This window comes from Myotis lucifugus, unplaced genomic scaffold (genome assembly GCF_000147115.1).
Source record: "Myotis lucifugus unplaced genomic scaffold, Myoluc2.0 scaffold_1, whole genome shotgun sequence".
NCBI lineage: Eukaryota > Metazoa > Chordata > Mammalia > Chiroptera > Vespertilionidae > Myotis > Myotis lucifugus.
In genome coordinates, this window is record NW_005871049.1 from 28,402,044 (window position 1) to 28,421,623 (window position 19,580).

General features: G+C 35.7%; 1 protein-coding gene and 1 long non-coding RNA gene across 10 annotated transcripts in view; both read left to right on the plus strand.

Annotated features, from left to right (window-relative positions):
* PDGFC (platelet derived growth factor C) overlaps positions 1-19,580 on the plus strand; it is a 180,607-nt gene that overhangs the window by 45,596 nt on the left and 115,431 nt on the right. The window lies entirely within an intron of this gene.
* LOC111826437 lies at positions 34-902 on the plus strand. The gene is made up of 2 exons (XR_002829763.1): positions 34-365; positions 724-902. It is a non-coding gene; the product is annotated as an uncharacterized LOC111826437 (long non-coding RNA).

The window sequence follows — 19,580 nt, forward strand, 5'->3', positions numbered from 1 at the left end:
AGGCTTGTGATGGTTGTATCTGTTTTGAACAAGTACAGATATTTTTCTTATTATTACTCCCTAAGCAATACAGTATAACAACTATTTACATAGCCTTTACACTGTATTAGGTATTATAAGTAATCTAGAGGTGATTTCAAAGATGTGTGTAGGTTATATACAAGTATCATACTATTTTGTATAACAGACTAGAGCATCTGTGGATTTTGGTATCTGCCAGGTCCTGTAACCTATTCCCCATGGATACCGAGGGACAACTGGGGGATTGATTCTTTTCCCCCCATCAACTCTCAACCAGTGCCTGATAGGATTTGATATATACGTTACCCAGATCCCCACCCCTCAGATGGAAAACTCAGAAGCATGTATGTGTTCACCACTGGGGCTACTTCATTTCCTTGTCTCAGTTCCTCACCCTCAATCCTGATGTTCCTTCCACCTACCAAATAATATTTTTGCCCCTAAATTCTTGTCCAAAACTCTACTTCTGGAGGAATCAAAATGAAGACACTTTCTGTGAGCACTAAAGGACCCGCCATGTCTCTATCACATCACATCACATCATTTCAATTCTCTGCCTGGCACATACACTAGCTGATATTTTTCTTGGTAGATAAAAATTAGTAAACATTTTTCCCCACAGTAATTTAAGAGCTGGGAAAGCAAGAGTATTTTTCTCATGTCAGTTTACCAGCAACTAAATGAATGTCTTATGTATCACAGGTACTGAACAAATGCTTAATGAAGAAGTGAGGAATGATTTTACACAGAAAAAAGGCTCCAATTTCAAGAATGCAAATTGCAGTTTAAAACTGTTCAGCTGCTTGTGAATAGACACTTGACTGCACACTAATGAAGTTTTGAACTCTTATACGAACCAGCTTTGCAGAGAGAGAGAGAGAGAGAGAGAGAGAGAGAGAGAGAGAGAGAGAGAGAGAAAAGACTATTCATTTGGCCAACATTCATTGGGTGGCTCTTCTGTGCATTTTAGGCCAGACTGCCTGGCTGGGTGGCATATTAGGCATTTCCTTAAAAGAATAATATTTCAACTGACGTAGGTAGGCATGGAGGGTGTACGGCATTTTTTTTTTAACAAATAAGTGTCAAAAATTCCCAGCTGTGTATCTTTTCCTCATCAAAAAGCTGTCTGTGTTCCAGTTGGTTGTCTGACCCAGGCCCACTTCCACATTTGCTGCTTTTCTGTCCTGTATCTTTCTCCAGTCCATGAGCTGCAGACTTGCAGGAACTGATTTTTTTGAACTTCTTTGTTCCCTGCTTCTTGCATGCGTTAGTAAGTGATGAATAAATATTTGCTGACTGATTAGATGTTGTCTGGTGGAGTGTGGGTTTGTGTTGCATGGGCCCCTTTTCAAGAATTATGTAGGTTATTTAAAAAAAACTTAGTAGCAATTGTTGGTCATTATAATGACATTGAATGGTATTCGGAAAAAGAATCTTTGTCTTTATATTTCCTTTAAAAAGATGGCTTGAAGAAAATGGCTTTTGAGTTTTCTTTGAAGTTATTTCTTTGTTTATTTACAAATTAATTGCTTTCTGCAGCGTTTCCCTTTAGTGCTAGTAATGAAAAGTATTTAAAAATAATTAGTAACCACATCCAGTCCTGATTTTCTAAGTCTATTCAATGAATAAATTTGAATAGTGTGGTTATTTTATCTTTATTGTTTTTGAACTAGTTTTCTTAGCTGTTTTTTTGTGTTTGTTTTGTTTTGTTTTTTAAGGTTCAGAGCATAGCTCTTGATTCATAGACTTAAAATAATCTTCACTTAGGTTTAGCGGGTATATAACTAGGGGTCGCTTTTTAAATAGTATACTATAATTGAAAGAGAATGTGAGATGTAGACATAATGAATTAGTAATTATATGTTTATGAATATATGTTCATTTCCCCCCCAAAATTTAATTTTTATATAAGAAAGAAATAAATTAATCTATATTCTTTTTGGCCACATGAAGTATTTTGAAAATCAACAAACTAAACATATTTTGGGATATTTTAAACAAACATTTTACAAAGTCAAAACAGACAGCAATGGCCTGGAATTTCATGTCTGATGTACAATATTACCCTTAGGGGCTTTTGTATGTAAAAAGCTAGAAAATTCAAATCTTTATTAATGATAAAATGTCAAAGTTTTGACATTTTATCATTAGAAAAGTCAATCTTCTAGACTATGTTAACTGAAGTCATTATTAAGAAAAATAAAATAGTAGTCCTTGCAATGAGAGACATACCAATTACCCTTTTATACATTTATTGTGTACATTATTTGTTACTTTTCTGGATATTATTGCCTTGGGTTAAAAAGGTATTTCTGTACTTTTTTATTATAAGAGAACCATCTTATAAAGTTAATGGAAATAAAATTAATTGATGGCATGGTGATAATTTGTTATGCCTCTATTGAATATTTTTAGGCCCTTGACTCTAAGATGCACATTTTTTTTACACTTCCTCATTGCCAAACTTGTATTATACCTTAGAGTTGGAATACTGTCTTCTTTTTCCTTCAAAGCTGTTATTAAGTCTATGATGTATCTTAAAGTCAAGGATATCTTGGGCATATTAATTATATATAAAGTATAATTCTTTTCAAGTGTGTAGTATAATGATTTAAATGATATATATTTGAAATAGAAAAGACCTTACAGTATCAAATGGCTAACTAGTGCACAATTATTTATTTTACTGACAAGACAGCTGAGGTCCAGAGAAATTAAAAGAATTATTGAAACAGTAAATACATTTATGAATAGAATAAGGAGGCATTAGTAATAATGTTGATTATCTAACTCTTTCCTCTTTATCTTCTTCTTTGAATGTTCCCTCCACCTTCTTGCATTCCCACCTTATTGTAGCTCATTCTCCCACATGGCTGCATGTAAACATAGTCTCAGTGTCCAAGGACACTTCCTACCTTTTTGAAAACCACTAGTCCTTTGAAGTTCATACTATTTTATCATACTAGCCGCTGCCCTGCTTCTTGCCATCATAGTAACACATCATCTCATGTGATAATTATATACTTTTTAATACTTCAAGTATATGGACCTGGGTCCATTTTGTTCAATGTTGTATTCTCAATGTCTGTTATACTATTTGGATATGTGAGGCACTGAATTAATAACTGAATGAATTATCCAGAACAGAGGTGGTGAAACAAAGGATTCTGCTCTTCAAAATTCAGTGCCTGTGAACAATATTTAACTGAAAATATACTTTGCATAGGAACTGAACTAGGAACCAGAAACATAGACATGCACAAAACACACACCACCTTACCCCTCCGAAGGATGAATCCTTGTGAAATCCTATGGGTTTCTCTTCTTGGGGCCCCTTACACAGCCAATGATCTTTAATATTTTACGTTTAAAAATGTATTTTTATTGATTTCAGAGAGGAAGGGAGAGAGAGAGAGAAAAACTTCAATCTTGAGAGAGAATCATTAATCGGATGCCTCCTGCATGCCCCCTACTGGGAATGGAGCTTGCAACCCAGGCATGTGCCCTGACGGAGAATCAATCCTTGACCTCCTGGTTCATAGGCCAGTGCTCAACCATTGAGCCTGGCTGGCTATTGGATTCTTGATCACCACTCCTCTCCTTGCCTTCCTGCATTCTGTAATTTTGTGCCACATATGGGGCAATTCCTTTCTTCTCTACTGGCACAATGTTGTTATATATTTACAGTCTTGAGCATAAATAAGGGAGGTGGACTCACCATGGCATGGAAAAAAAACAACTTAAAATTTCTTAGGAATCTAGAATTTCATGATTGCTTATCTCATGGGGACTGTCATTGGTTGTCTTATTCCTTAGGTCCAGCTTTCATGTTCTTACTGTTTCAGGGATCCTTTCTCTATTGCAGTCCATCTTCCATCTCAACTTCTGTCTCCTGAAAGTTACACATTTTTGTTACTTTGTTACGCAGAGAAATTTAACTTGCAGTCCCCAACCACTAAGCTCCAACATACCTTGGCATATACAACAGGGTTCATTATATTTCCCCAAACAAAAGATGCACTTAAGCAGCTACCAGACCATACACTTTTAGAACTGGAAAAAAATGAAAAGGTTTACAATTACAGTGTTCATTTAAGTTGGGCCAGACAAATTCATAGGCAGAACTGTTCCCCACCCATGGGACAAACGGCAGGGATGTGTGTGTGTGTGTGTGTGTGTGTGTGTGTGTGTGTGTTCCCTTCCTAGTAAGCTTTTTTAAAGCAAAGTTTATGTACTCTCAAAGTACAAACACTTTCTAAAATCATTTGATTTTTCTTTTAACTGGGGAAGTCTGCTGATTTAGCTAATTTTAAAATCATCTTGACACCGAAGACATTTTTCTTGAGGTAGTGCAGAGATTTGGAGAAACTATAGCATTTGGAGACAGACTCTTCTGTATTCAAACCCCTGCCTACTATTTTTAGTTACTTGACCTATAGCCACATGGATGTCCACGTTCAGAAGTGGTATAATATCCACCTCATGGAATTGTTAAAGGGACTAAAGGAGACAGTGTTTAGGCAATGGCCTACTTGCCTATGTAATGCATGTCTTACGTGGATTAAACATTCAAAACAGGGAAGCTGACCATAGGCTTGTTTGTTAATAAGAACGGTTGTTCTAAGATAGCTAAAATATTTTGAAATTCGAATTGGGCTTTGCTCAAGTAACTCTGTCCAAATTAGTCCTGTGTGTTCACTATTCAAATGACTGGAGGAAATCACAGTTGACATTACCCACAGAGGGGCTAAGGACACGTTCTGGGCACCAACACAGACGTAGCCTATCATCACAGTACTACCAACATTTGTTATATTGTTTAGTGTTCTTCAGATCACAGTTTCCCATGCCAATCAATTTTTGTTCTTCCTATTACTGAAAATAAGAAATACATCATACCTTTTGTGCTTCCAATTAAAAGTTTTTCTGTTGCGCTGTTTAGCAGCTGGCATCTTTATATATATATAATTTATATACTTTTTATATAATTATACATATATCTTAACTCTAAATTGGCATGTCTAGACTTAAATAAAGAATAATGCTTATATGAAGAAAACTGATAGTTAAAATCTTTAGTAAGTTGCCTTTAATAAAATAATATATATTTCACCAACTATTCTAGAAGTTAAAATGTTGTGATGACAGTGCACTATAAATCTCTTAATATTTTATTATTTCTATTGATATTTTATTATTGCCTTAAAGCTAAGCTTTATTTTGTGAAATGAGATATAAGGGAATGAAGTCTTCAGACACTGAGGTTAAAAGATGCAAAATAAGAAGAAAAACACTCCTCTATTTCATCCATTTTAGGGTACAAAAACCCTAAAACTTTATGTTTCTTTTCTCTGGGTACAGATTCCTAAAGTTTTAGACATACTTGGACTTTCTTTGGCTTGTAGTTTTGGCTTGCATAATGTATTATATAATTGTACCCATATACAAGCAAATGTGTAGCTTATGAATTTGGGGATACACTACCACTCTGTTTTCAATAAAGAGAACAAATACATACAATCAAGTGTTAACATGTATCTGACGTCTACAGTTTGGTGATTTTTACACACCCAGTCAGTCAATACTAACTGCTGTTGTAACCATCATTTTGACCCTTGCCACTATTGATTATTTTTGCTTTTTCGTGAACTTCATACAAATAGAAACACGATATTAAATGTCAGTAAAGTACCTTTTAACACATCAACTTTGAGATTATTGAATTAGACTAAATCACTAATACATATCTTCAAAAAGTTACCTTAAGTAATGTAGACATATTACATGTACAGGCAGATGTAATCATGGAAAAGCTATATAATTATGAATGCTAATAAATTTTACTTTTATGTCATTCATTTTAGGGAGTTGGGAAGGCTGTTATCTCTCTAATTATTAGCATATAAAATATTGTTTTTCAGTTTTTTTCTTTTCTGAGGACTACATTTGATGCAAACTTTAAATGTATATATTTTCAACGTTTTATGGAAATGTATTTATATCTATCTTAATACTTGATTTTTCATTTGGTAGATATTATGGTCACTAATTCAAGTAAAAGTCATTGATGCTAGAATTTCAAACAAATTTCTATATAGTTATTTATATTATTAATATGTCTTTATGGAATAAATTAGGAATTGATCTAAATTACATAAGACTATTTTTTACTGTCAAACTACAGCGGGAAGGCTGGGGAGGGTTGGGGGGCGGGAGGGAGGGGGTAAGCGATCAACCGAAGGACTTGTACGCATGCATATAAGCATAACCAATGGACATAAGACACTGGGCGGTAGGGGAGGCCGGGGGAATGTCAAGAGGGGGGGGGGAAGGAGATATATGTAATACTCTTTGTATACTTTAAGCAATAAAACAAAATAAAAAAAAGATTCCACCAAAAAATTACTACAACTGAAAAAAAAGACTATTTTTTAAAAAAAAATATGTTTTTATTGATTTCAGAGAGAGGAAGGGAGAGGAAGAGAGGGATAAAAACCTTAATGATGAGAGAAAATCATTGATCAGTTGCCTTCTGCTCACCCTCTACTGTAGACCTAGCCTGAAACCTGGGCATGTGCCCTGACCTGGAATCGAACCGTGACCTCCCGGTTCAAGTGTCAACACTTAACTACTGAGCCACACCAGATGGGCAAGACTTGTTTTAAAAAGAAGTTTTTAATATTTATCAAGAACCTGTGTTCTACCAGGTTCTTGATAAATATTAAAAAGCTGTTGGTATATGTTGTATTTTTAAAGGAATGATCTTCAATAGATTAAAATTGCCTGAAGTAGATGTGACTTTAAAAAGTACAAATCACATTGAACATTTAAACTGATATCCATAAGTCTACTGTATACTGATATAAACAGATATACATAAATGGTTGAATAAATAAATAGGTGAGGAGGATAGACACATTTCCTGTGTGGAAGAAAGCTAATAATTTATGTAGAGACTTTGCCCTCAAACAGGTAGAACATAGCTCCCCAGGGCTTAAGTGTGAGCTGTGCATCATAACTTTCTTCCAAAGAGTAAAGTAAGGAGGGGAGAAAGAGTAATTTTGCAGTGCAGTTAGTTGACACATATGTTCTTAGCCAGGTGACAAAGAATAACATCAACAGTAATAAGACATGTTGATAATATGCATTCTTTATATACTGTAGTAAGAATGACATTTTCTTCTGTTGTGTTGCTCCCAAAAATTCTTAACCCCAGTCGAACATGCAAAAAACATCAGGCAAATCTCTATTGAGGATTCATTCAACAAAATACCTCAAAGCTTTCAAGGTCATCAAAAAGAAGGAAAGAAAGAAGGGAAGGAAGGAAGGAAGGAAGGAAGGAAGGAAGGAAGGAAGGAAGGAAGGAAGGAAGGAAGGAAGGAAGGAAGGAAGGAAGGGAGGGAGGGAGGAAAGGAGGGAGGGAGGGAGGGAGGAACGGAGGGAAGGAGGGAGGGAGGGAAGAAGGGAGGAAGGGAGGTAGGAAGGAAGGAAGGGAGGAAGGAAGGAGAGAAGAAAGAAAGGAAGGAAGGAAAGGCATGTTTGAAAAATTGTCATGATAAACAGAAGCCTAAGGTAATATAGTGACTAAATATAAATGTGATTTCCTGAAACAGAAAAAGGACTTTAGGTAAGCACTAATGAAATCTGAACAAAATATTGGCATGTTAAGATGTTACTAATAGGAGAAAAAAGTTTAGGTTTTATTGGTACCCTGCATTAGCTTCACAATTTTTCTGTAAATCTAAAATTTTTCTGAAATAAAAGGTTACTTAAAAATTATATGTAAGTACATGTAATTGAGGAAAAAAAATCCCAGTTGCCAAATTTAATTGAGCTATGAGTAAAGCTATTGTGTACTCCCCTTTCCTCACCTTGAGACTCCCTCAGAACAGTGCAGAAGGAAAGCCAGAAACCTGTCTGCAAAGAGGAAATTATAAGAGCATTATGAATCAGAAGTCTATTTCCACTTTAATTGTATCCCCAAACTTCAAAGATAAACCTTTGTCCATGCTGAAAATATTTTAAAAGTACATCGTAAATCTTTTTTTTTCAATTGTCCCCCTAAGCTACCTTCCAAGAATTCTTAATTACTACTCAGTGAAAAACCAGGAAGTCAACTCCCATTACTCATCTGTCTACTCTTAAGATTATAGTTTTACATTCCATTGTATCACATGTTTTACAAGTGATTATTAAAAATACAGTAAATCAAAGGGAGAAAGTGATTAGTCCTACTTTACATTAAAACACAAAAGAATGGGCCAAACCACCCCTCACAATGACCCATAAACATCCTTGAATTTTAAGCAAGGAAATTGAAATTGAATTGCAATTATGATCTTTAATACAAATGGATATACTTATAATGAAAAGAAGAACAGAAAAAGATTACATTTACTATTTTCAAAATCTGGAATATTAAGCAATTTAAAGAAGCAATATTCTGAAGTTTTCGTATTGTTTGGGTACAATGAGCATATGAAATGCTCTTTTGTTTGTTTTTTAAATTTCCAACCTTATAACTCCAGAAGTGCCAGCTTATAAAATGTATTTTATGTATATATTACATGTATACATATAGGCATACATAGATGTGTAGATTACAAATGTATGTCTTTATATATAATCATATGCAAACACACACACCACTCCAGAAGCAGACAAAAGAGGGACCATCTTTCTCCCAGGAATGCTGAGTTTTGTGTATTACCTTTGGTCACTGACACAGTTGTATCATGGATATGTAAGATGAGCAAAGATGTATGTTTGAGGTGATATATCTGTAATAAATTAAATGTGAGCCTGCTGGGGTCCAATCCCAGCAGGTTCAGGGGTCCCCAAAGGTGTGCATGATTTGAATTCCCCTGGGTGACTCTTCTAATGTAATTATTAAAGTAACATTGAGCTCCTTAAAAACGCTAAATAGATTTACTTTGATGTTTGGGCAAATAGTATTTTTTCAGTAATGAATCAGAAGTTGGATATAGATATTTCTAAATAGTTAATGGGGATGGCAGAATTAATATATATTCCTTACTCCAAGTTGAACCACTTGATAATTTAGAAGGTTTGTCTTTCTGTTTCATACAGATTTGGAGTGGAAGTGTAGTATTTTAGACAAATAAGAAGCTTTCTGTCTCTTTCAATTAAAAAACTTTTCCATTAATGCTGGCATTCAATATTATTTTATGCTAGAATTAGAAGCTTTTGATGTCTTAGGCTCAGGTATGAATCCTGGCTCTGGTACCCGAACTTCTGTGCTATGTGGGTAAATTTTGCTAATCTCTTTGAGTCACATTTCAGTTACTCATTAGCAAATTATGAGTGACTATCTTATCTGTGTGAAACAAAATAAACAAACGACCGTGTGAAATACCTTAGCAAGGTGTTTGGCACATAGCCAGAATTCAAGAATGATACTGGAGCCACTCAGGGGTTTAGTGAGGATTCAATGAAATCATCACTATAAAATACCTAAAACAATATCCGGCATATAGCAAACACTCAAAATAAGGTCTTTATTATTCAGCAGGGACTCTCAGATTGCTATGCTCTTATTCTCTAAGAAATTACGATGAATTCATTCAATAAGGCTTGAAGGTTACTTTGAAATCAGTGTTTATTTCGGGTTCTAAGCCTGTTCCTAGACTTTGCATCTCGACCCTTTTGCATTTCACTTTGTGTAAAGGAAGCGGAGGATCTGGTTCTGCCAGCACCACAAGGCCCCCCAGAGGCTGCTGCTAAGATGTGGAATTTCAAACCAGGACGACTTTCCTCTTCCAGTGTGCAATGTGCTTTAAAAGAGCATGTTCTTTTTAAGAGATGGTCTCTAAGTGATTTTCTTTTTAACTCGTGCTTTTATTCAGCAAATATTTATTGGGCATCTATTCTGCCAGCCATTCTGCAGTGAGAAGCACAGATAAAGGCTGTCGTTGAGCTCATTCCAGTGGGGATAAGCAACGAATGAACATATACCTGCGGCTAAGTCAGGACCTGAGGAGTGCTGAGAAGGAAAATAAATCAAGAGTAACCGATTAGGGAGAAAGATAAATATGCCGGTTGGCTGGTGCTCTCATAGCATCCAAGAAAGTCCTCTCCAGGAGGGACATTTGAACTTCAGGTTAGAGTAGCTGGAATTACTGTAAAACATGTGCACACAGATGGAATTTCCTTAAAGCTTGTTCATATCTTCTAAAGTTTATGCCACACAAAAATTTTAAGAAAGAATTCTTATTTGGATATAATAAATGAGGGAGCTAGTGCACCGAGAGGTGGATAAATGGTCGCTATTTTTATTAAGTAAAGTAGAGGCCCGATGCACGAAATTTGTGCAAGAATAGGACTTCCTTCCCTGGGCTGCCAGCACCGGCTTCCCTCTGGTACCCGGGACCCGGGCTTCCCTCGAAGCCCTTGCTTCGTCTGGAAGGATGGAAGGATGTCTGGTCTAATTAGCATATTACGCTTTTATTATTATAGATCAGCGGTTCTCAACCTGTGGGTCGCGACCCCTTTGGCAGTCTAACGACTCTTTCACAGGGGTCGCCTAAGACCATCCTGCATATCAGATATTTACATTATGATTCATAACAGTAGCAACATTATAGTTATGAAGTAGCAACGAAAGTAATTTTATGTTTGGGTCACAACATGAGGAACTGTATTTAAAAGGCCCGAAGGTTGAGAACCACTGTTATAGATGGTGAGTTTTTATGGGGAAGGGAACTAGTAAGTGAAGGACACTTTCTGTGTGTTATTTTATTTAATAGTCACAATGGTTTAAATAAGTTTTAATTAGTCCTGTTTTAGTGGCAATAGCGGCTCAGTAAAATTAAGTAATTTGCCTAAAGTCACTATTAATGGCTGATGGAAGAGGATTTCAATCATGATCTCTTTCCTCTAGAGGAGCTTTCATCTATGACTTCACATGATAAACTAGGAGCACCACAGAGATGGCAGTTGATAAGGATAATAAGTAAATGATATATTGTAATCTCATTGCAACAGTATGACAGATAAGTTCATTTTCATTTACAAAATTAATTATTGCATTTTCAGTAGTTATTTCGAGTTTATTGGATCACCTGGTTTTGGATTACTAACAAGGCAGATTGAGTCAGAGTTCTTAAAGGCAATTCTCACTTTGAACATTAAGTCACACTAGGGAGATTAATATTGGCTTTGAAGAAAACACAACTTTCATCATCTTTGAGTCTAGTCTTACTTTCCCTTCTCTTCCTGCCAAACCTAATGTAATTGTTTATTTTCTCTACCTACACTTTGCTACATTTTATTTATTTCTCTCTCTCTCTTTCTCTCTCTCTCTCTCTCTCTCTCTCTCTCTCTCTCTATATATATATATATATATATATATATATTAGATAGGAGGGAGAGAGAGATAGGAACTTTAATGATGAGAATCATTGATCGGCTGCCTGCTGTATGCCCCCTACTGGGGATCAAGCCTACAACCCCGGCATGTGCTCTTGATCAGAATTGAACCTGGGACCCTTCAGTCTGCAGGCTGATGCTCTATCAATTGAGCCAAACCGGCTAGGGTTCTTGGCTACATTTTAAAATTAATCTTGAAATTATGTCAAGAGATCCTACTGAGTTTGTCTTCCAAAAATGAATTTTCTAGTCCGCTTGCTGGATTCGGTAAGGCACACTATTTTGCACACTTGGATTTATTTATATTTCTGATAATTTTACAAGTGTATTGTCTTAAATTGCCATAACTATCCAATTAATTTTATCAGTCAAAATTAATTTTTTAATTTTTGAGTTACTTTCATTCTTAATATATGTTTCTGAAATTGCAATGTGTTATTTTTAGTTTTATATTTGGATGTATTATTCTACTGTTTACAGGCAAAAACTTCCATCATACTTACTTGCTAGTGTGTGTTTGTAGTAAGTATAGATGTAGAAGAAGTACTTAATTTTACGATCTGGGAGCATTGTAAGTTTTAACAATAAGCACTTTTATCACTTTTGCTTAGTTTGGTCTCCTCCTTCTTCTCTGTTGTGGTGGCGGTCTTCTAATTGTTTTCACTGACAGTGTGTCCCTCCTTTAAGACTTAAATGTATGCATACCTATGACAGTAAGGCAATAGTGTATTTGGTTTTGTTTTGTTTTGTTTATAATTATTATAGGTGTAACTTAAGCATATGTAAATACCAAAGAGATGAAATTCTTGGGAAATTAAACATTCCTTCAGAATCAAGAAGGATTGGATATTGAGCTCAAGAGCAATGGGAGGGTAGATTATCCAGAGCACAGGTAGAGGAACTTCAACTTGAGAAGGGAGACAAAAGCCTCTTCCTCTGGAGTGAAAAGGAAAGAGGAAATACAGGCTGTAGTTGGAGACATTCTGGTGAAGAAGTGGAAGAGAGAGAGCAAGGAATATAGAATCCAGGTTTGTCCATACCAAACTCATTTATCTTATCTTCAATTATAGGTTTTGATAACTTTCAATAGTGTAAGTTGTTTGTTAAGATAACATCTCATCCATCTCATGCAGAATAATAGCTCTTTGATGTGAAGCTTATAATTTTATTTAATCATAAAACCACAAAGCAACATTAATTACTGGAAGTCTCTATTACGGTGAGGGGTCAAAATAAATCTTCAGAATGTAATTTTCATAGGTCTTATGAATTAGACACTCGTTTTTGGTTTGGTGATTGAGTTTGCTCATAGGAATCTCTAAAAAACTGGAAATAATTTCAATTGTAAGTAATGTGTATCTACAAAAGCACTACTGCTTATTTTTTTAAATATATTTTTATTGATTTCAGAGAGGAAGGAAGAGAGAAAGACAGGTAGAAACATCAATGATGAGAGAGAATCATTGATTGGCTGCCTCCTGCAAGCCTCCCACTGGGGATCGAGCCCACAATCCGGGCATGTGCCCTTGACCAGAATCGAACCTGGGCCTTTCAGTTTGCAGGCCGACGCTCTATCCACTGAGCAAAACCGGCTAGGGCACTACTGCTTATTAATCTAATTATTGATTGTGAGCTTTCTGGAAATCTATTGTAGATCATTAAGCTGTAATTAACTCATATTTTCAACTTGCATTTAATGTAGAAAAAAGTCTGTATAAACTTGCATTCTTGCTAGACTCTCTTCTGATTGGTAAGGTGGAACTCATTCAGTCAGTGTAATATAGGCAAATGACCTTATAATTTTAGGGCTAGAAAGTGTATGTACGTGCAGGGGAAGAGAGGGAAGAATGCAAACCTAAGGTGTGTTGAGTTTGAAAGAATGATTTTGACAATACTATAGTTACTTCAAACAATTCCTTTGGGTAATTATTAAAGAAAATGTAGCTTTGAAGTAACTAAAAAAATGAGACTTAATTCACTTTGTAATCAAATGCCTTTCTGTTTACTACAATAAAACATTAAATATTAACCTCACTGCCCCTAAATGTCCAAATAAGTTTCTCTTCTACTTCCTCTTTAATGCAGAGATCTGTACACTTCAAAGTTTTCTTTTATTATTGCCACAGAGGGGTATTGACTGGTTTTCCTTATTGTGGATATTAAATTATACTTCTTATAAAGTGAGAGATCATCTCTGCCAAAAGTGATGCCATCATTTTAGCAGCTGGTCGATAGTCACATGGTTAGTGTTTTCTTGGTTCAGTTTCAATTCTTAATAGATTGTTTTTCTTCCCCCCCAAATTCATTTCCAGATATGGTACTGTACTGGGTGGTACTTAATGCTGGCACAGTTTTCTCATGAAGGGTCTTTCAGTGGCTGTTCTTATTTTTGTGAGCTTCATGTCTCTGGATGGTTGAATTATTTTCTGCCTTCTAACTAGTTCAGCTGCTATAGTTACTTGCTATTCACAAAGCACAGTGCATAGTTTTCTTGGTATTTTCACCTCTTAATGCACATTTAAAGTGCTATGCGTATGACTTTTCTAAATATGTAATTGACATTTTGATTTGTTTCTATTCAATGTTATGTCAATCTATTAATCACAATTGCATGATATATATATATATATATATATTTTTAAATATATTTCTTTATAAGATTTCAGAGAGGAAGGGAGAGGGAGAGAGAGATAGAAACATCAATGATGAGAGAGAATCATTGATCGGCTGCCTCCTGCACGCCCCCTACTGGGAATTGAGCCCACAACCCAGGCATGTGCCCTTGGCCGGAATCGAACCCGGGACCCTTCAGTCCACAGGCCGATGCTCTATCCACTGAGCCAAACCGGCTAGGGCACAATTGCATGATTTAAAATTGTACTAATAGTTTGACTGGTTATGTTGAAGTGGTAGCTATGATATAAGGCTGGAGGAGTTCATGTCAGATGGTATTTCTCTTTACAGTCCAACCTATAGACCTTTGTGAACAGGAGCATGTAAAACTCCTCAATTCTTAGGTTTCTTAAGTGTAAAATGAAGATATCACTTACTTCTCAGGTTGTTTGGGGAATAAATTAGAATATATGAAATCATATCACTCTTTCAGTCATAAACTTTGGTCGAAAGTTGTTGATTCTTAAAAACTTCTTTGAGACAACAATGATTTTTATATCTAATCTTTAGATACTCTAAGGTTATTAAGTACATTTGAATTATGCTAATAAAGATTAAATTATCTCCATATTTCCAATTGTGTGTTTGGTAAAAAGGTACCAGATGTTTGCTGTATTAGTTGCTTTGGTTAATATTTAATTAACTAGAATTTCTTAATCCTGGTATCAGGTTTTCATTAGTATTCTATTTCTCTTTAATCTGTAATTGAAATGCTATAATCATTTCTAATCTTACGTACTTGTTGTGGAGATTTACCTAAATTACCTTCTTTTGATTCACTCATTGAAAGCGGATTATTATTGTAGCAACTTTAATGTTTAATGTATTAGTCATATTTGATTTCCTAGTAAGTCAACATTTTCAGCTTTTCTATTTCAACATTTCATTCTTCCTTGTTTACTTTCTTTTGCCTTTCTGTGTGACTTATTTTAGTCTATGGTTTTATTTAAAACCACTTAGGCATTTTACATATACTGTTATATACATAGACATACATACATATACATAGATTGGATATTTCTTTGAGGGATAAAGGTAGATTTTATCACTTTTATGACACTCATTTTTTTTCCTATTGATTTGTTACCCCTAATTAGATGTAAGAGCATTTCTATTTTTGTATTTAAAAACTAGGTGGATCCTACATGCTGGTTGGGTCTGTTGTCTCACCTTATGAATAGTAGGGCCCCCACTTACTAGCAAAAGATCTCTCTTTGGACAATAAGTAAGGTGACAGTACTGGGGAGAGTCCCGTATCTGGTGCCCATAGTAGCGGGTTCTATGAGGGGTACAGAAAAATGTGTCATCTGAACTCAAAGAACTTTCCCTTTCCTTACAGATGCAAGAGTAACAAATATAAAGTGGACAATTCATAATTGGATGTAATTTTATACTAGTAAAATGCTGTGGAAGTCCCTGAGTGTAATAATACCAGAGAAGGTTGATTGAAAAAATATGGGAATGTATCAAAATCTAGAAAAATGAGACTGAAATGAGTGAAGACCCTATTGCTTCATTTTTATTAATTTTTCTGTTAATTTTTCAGACAAGATCTCTGTCTTCTAGCTTGTTAACGACAGAGCTCTTTTAATTTCCTATCTGGTAAAATCCCAATTATTCTACAACATCATGCTACCAGTTTCATCTTCTGTTCAACAGATTTCTTGTTTACAACCCGCCTCTGAACTAGAGAATTAATAAGTTTTGAATACAAGATTTTAGAGGTTGAATTAATTATGTATATTTTCTCAAATTAATTGATTAGCTGATGAATTTTTTAAATGTATGTTTATTTTTTTAACAAAAATCAATGCCTTTATTATTTTTTAAAATATATTTTTATTGATTTCAGAGAAAGGAAGGGAGAAGGAGAGAGATAGAAACACCAATGATGAGAGAAAATCATTGATCTGCTGCCTCCTGCACGCCTCCCACTGGGGATGTGCCCGCAATCAAGGTACATGCCCTTGACTGGAATCGAACCTGGGACCCTTGAGTCCGCAGGCTGACGCTCTATCCACTGAGCCAAACCGGTTAGGGCAAAATATGTAACCTTTAATGTGATTTATATGAATGCCTTTAAAATGCAGCATTTATGTATTTTTATTTAATTTTTACCTAAGATGTTGAAACACTTTGAGTTTCTAAATTATACTTGTTTTGCTTGCCCCATGAATTTCTCAGTCTATCTCACTGTTGAATGATCAAGCTTAGAATCCACCAGACCAGTGAGCACAGGAATAGTTCCCACTATTGTTTCACTAAGAATTTTTTTAATGGTGATAAATGATTCCATAAGCAGATCTAGTAGATATATATATTTGTATCCGTAGGGGCCATCTCACCATAAATCACAGGACTGAAGTTTAAAACATGTATTGCTACTGCATTATGTAATGAACAGAATATCTCTTTTCACAAAATTATACTCTCTTCTTATCTTAACCTTTTCCCCCCATTACAATTTTTTTGTTGACTTGCAAAATATTGTAAAAGAATTATGGCAGATACTGTTATTCTATTTCCAAATGGACTGTATTGCAATACAAAATATTGAGAAAGCATGTTATAATGCCCTTTTAAGTCTTTTCTGATGTTACCTAATAAATCTATGGGGTAGAGTGGGTAAAAAGAAATTGGTCTGGTATATGCCAGATATCTATAGACTTTCAGTCCTAGGCCCTTAATTGGAAGGTCAAGTCCACTAAACACACCAGTGAGTACATAGCTGTGAGAGCCCAGAGCCCTGCACTTGAGGATGACACTGTAAGTAAATAACTTGAGTGATAGCAATGGAGTGCTCTGTTAGCAAACAATACTGTTGTCGTGTGTGTGTGTGTGTGTGTGTGTGTGTGTGTGTGTGTGTGTGTAGTTCAATTCATGTCAGCATCTGCTGAGAAATTATAAATTCAGCTGAAGTCCTTTGGTTGAATAGTTCATTTATGGAGTTCCTTGGGATTTTATTTCCTTTTTAGGACCTCCAGTTTATCATTCATCAAAGATAAGGACAGCATTCTGTTATGATTATGTTTCGTTTTTGAGACATGCAGTAAGAGAAAGGATGGTGCCATCAGAGAAAATTAAATACTAGTAAAAAAAATCATAACAACAAAAATTAAATACAAACCCAGTGTAAGAACTACTTCTAGAAAGGAGACCATTAAATCTGCTTTAAATGTGTTGCATTTTAGTTGCTAGCTTGACTTCAAAGCTGAGTAGAGAAGCTTATATCACTTTTGTTAATTGTGCCTCAACTAGAGCCTAATCTACTTAAAGAGAATCACTATCATTATTGTAGCAATACCTGCCACTGTTGGTGTCTCAGTGGTCTCTGGCATTTGCTGGTGCTTTATGTGTGTTTTCATTCACCTGAGGAAGGTATTATTCACAACACCCTCCCACACACACCCCCCCATGTTATAGATGAACTCCCAAGTTCAGGGATTTTAATTGTTCCTGGTTATATAGCTGATAGAACTAATCTTTGAGCCTAGTCTTGACTGTGTTCAGAGCTTGTACAGGACTTTGAAATCTCTATCGTAAATGCTGGTTTGAAGACAACCAGGAAGTACTTTGTGTCTAGGTAAAACAGAATACCCCATTCATCATGATAGTGGCATTTAGAATAACAGTATTGGTTTCGGTTTGTGTTCAAGTTTTTAAAATTATTAACATCTTTAATGTACATTGATACTGATGGAAATTCATTTATAGTAGGAAATTACGAACTTTTTAATTAAAGCTTTTCCTTTGGTATAAATGAATGGTGAATTTTTCAGCCATAAAGTTAGCTACCTTTAGTCATCACAATGTCTTAGGCCACATGCTGAAGAATAGAGAAAGGTTTATATTGTTTGTCTGAATTTACACTTAACTTATTTAACTGAACACTATACAAGTCTCCTGAAAGGTTAACCTGAGGTCATTCCACTGACCAGGTGGAAACCACTATTCCTAATGGAATGGTGACTCAGGGATAGTGTCGTAAGATTTTCAGGTTAATGTCCCCAGCTTTGCCAATGCTCAGGGAAAAATGCAATATATATGCATATGTATTACCAAATGCATAGATGTAGAGATACAGAAAATTGAATATATATGGGATATAGAAAAATGTAAATATTGAAATAATACATGTAAGGGATATTAAGCTTATAAAAACATTCTTTAAATATAAAATTGCTCTTATGTTGCCTTAGTAGTATTTACATGCAACATTATTCAGGTTTTATCTTTCTTTCTCTCTTTCTTTTCTTTTCTTTTCTTTTCTTTTCTTTTCTTTTCTTTTCTTTTCTTTTCTTTTCTTTTCTTTTCTTTTCTTCCTTCCTTCCTTCTTTCTTTCTTTCTTTCTTTCTTTCTTTCTTTCTTTCTTTCTTTCTTTCTTTCTTTCTTTCTTTCTTTCTTTCTTTTTTACATGAGCCTTCTGGTCAATACATTTAGGAGGCATGTATTTCCTTTGTGTCATAAACTCAGTAAAGAGGACTGAGAGATCTTGCTCCAGCTTTAAGGAGATCTCAGTTTGGTGACAACGGCAGAGAAAAGGGGGTGCTTGGGCCTTGGTAGCATGGGAAGGAAGTCTTAGTTCTCAGTAAGTTACAAATGCATCTGATGGTGGGCCAGGGGACTGCTTAGGCAGGGCTTAACAGGAAAACTGAGGCTAACTAGCTCTGAAAGGTGAAGGGGAATGACTTAGGTGGAAAGGACATTCCAGAGGCAGCAGCGTGTGTCAAACGCTGACGCAGTGTGGCCTGGGATGAGGAGATCGCTGTAAGTTGGCTCCATTGGAATGATGGGTGCAATAGGCGGATGATGACTTTCAGACCAGCAGAACCTCAAACCTCCAGGAGGAAGACGCTGTTCTTTGTGCTGGTCAACCCCCCCCCCCAGACTGCCTGGTCTCTCCCATGTCTGGATGAGTGAGCAGGTGCCTTTTCTTCCTTTGTGATCTGGTACCTGGCTGCTTGTCATGGTTCCTTCCATGGGCCACTACTTCTAAGTGACACCCCTTCCTCGGTGCTGCAGCCACCTCATGTGCACCTGCCAGAGCAGTGCCCAACCGCCTTGTTATCCCAGAAGCTAACAAAATGTAGAGCACTCCGCATGGATGAACTTGAACTACCTGCCTGGGTAAAAATCAGTCAATCAATCAATAAAAATAATCATCAGTGAATCAAATCAAAATAACCAAGAAAATCCGCATGCCCACTTCCAGGTACCATACACCCTTTCCTCCAGTACTTGGACCCTTCAATATTTAAAATATTGCCATTTGCATACAGCTTTATTAAACCTTTATAAATAAAGCTTGCAAGGCTACTATTTAAATGTAAACTTGAAATAGATTCCATTCCTAGAGAAAGCCAGTTGGCTGCTGTTGGAAATGGGGCATACTCCAAGATGAAAGAAAACACGACAATATCTGTAAGCTTCAGATCTCCTTTTAGTTTGGAGTTTGGCATATTAAGCTGGTCCCTTTCATTCTGGGGAGTTGTGTGGAC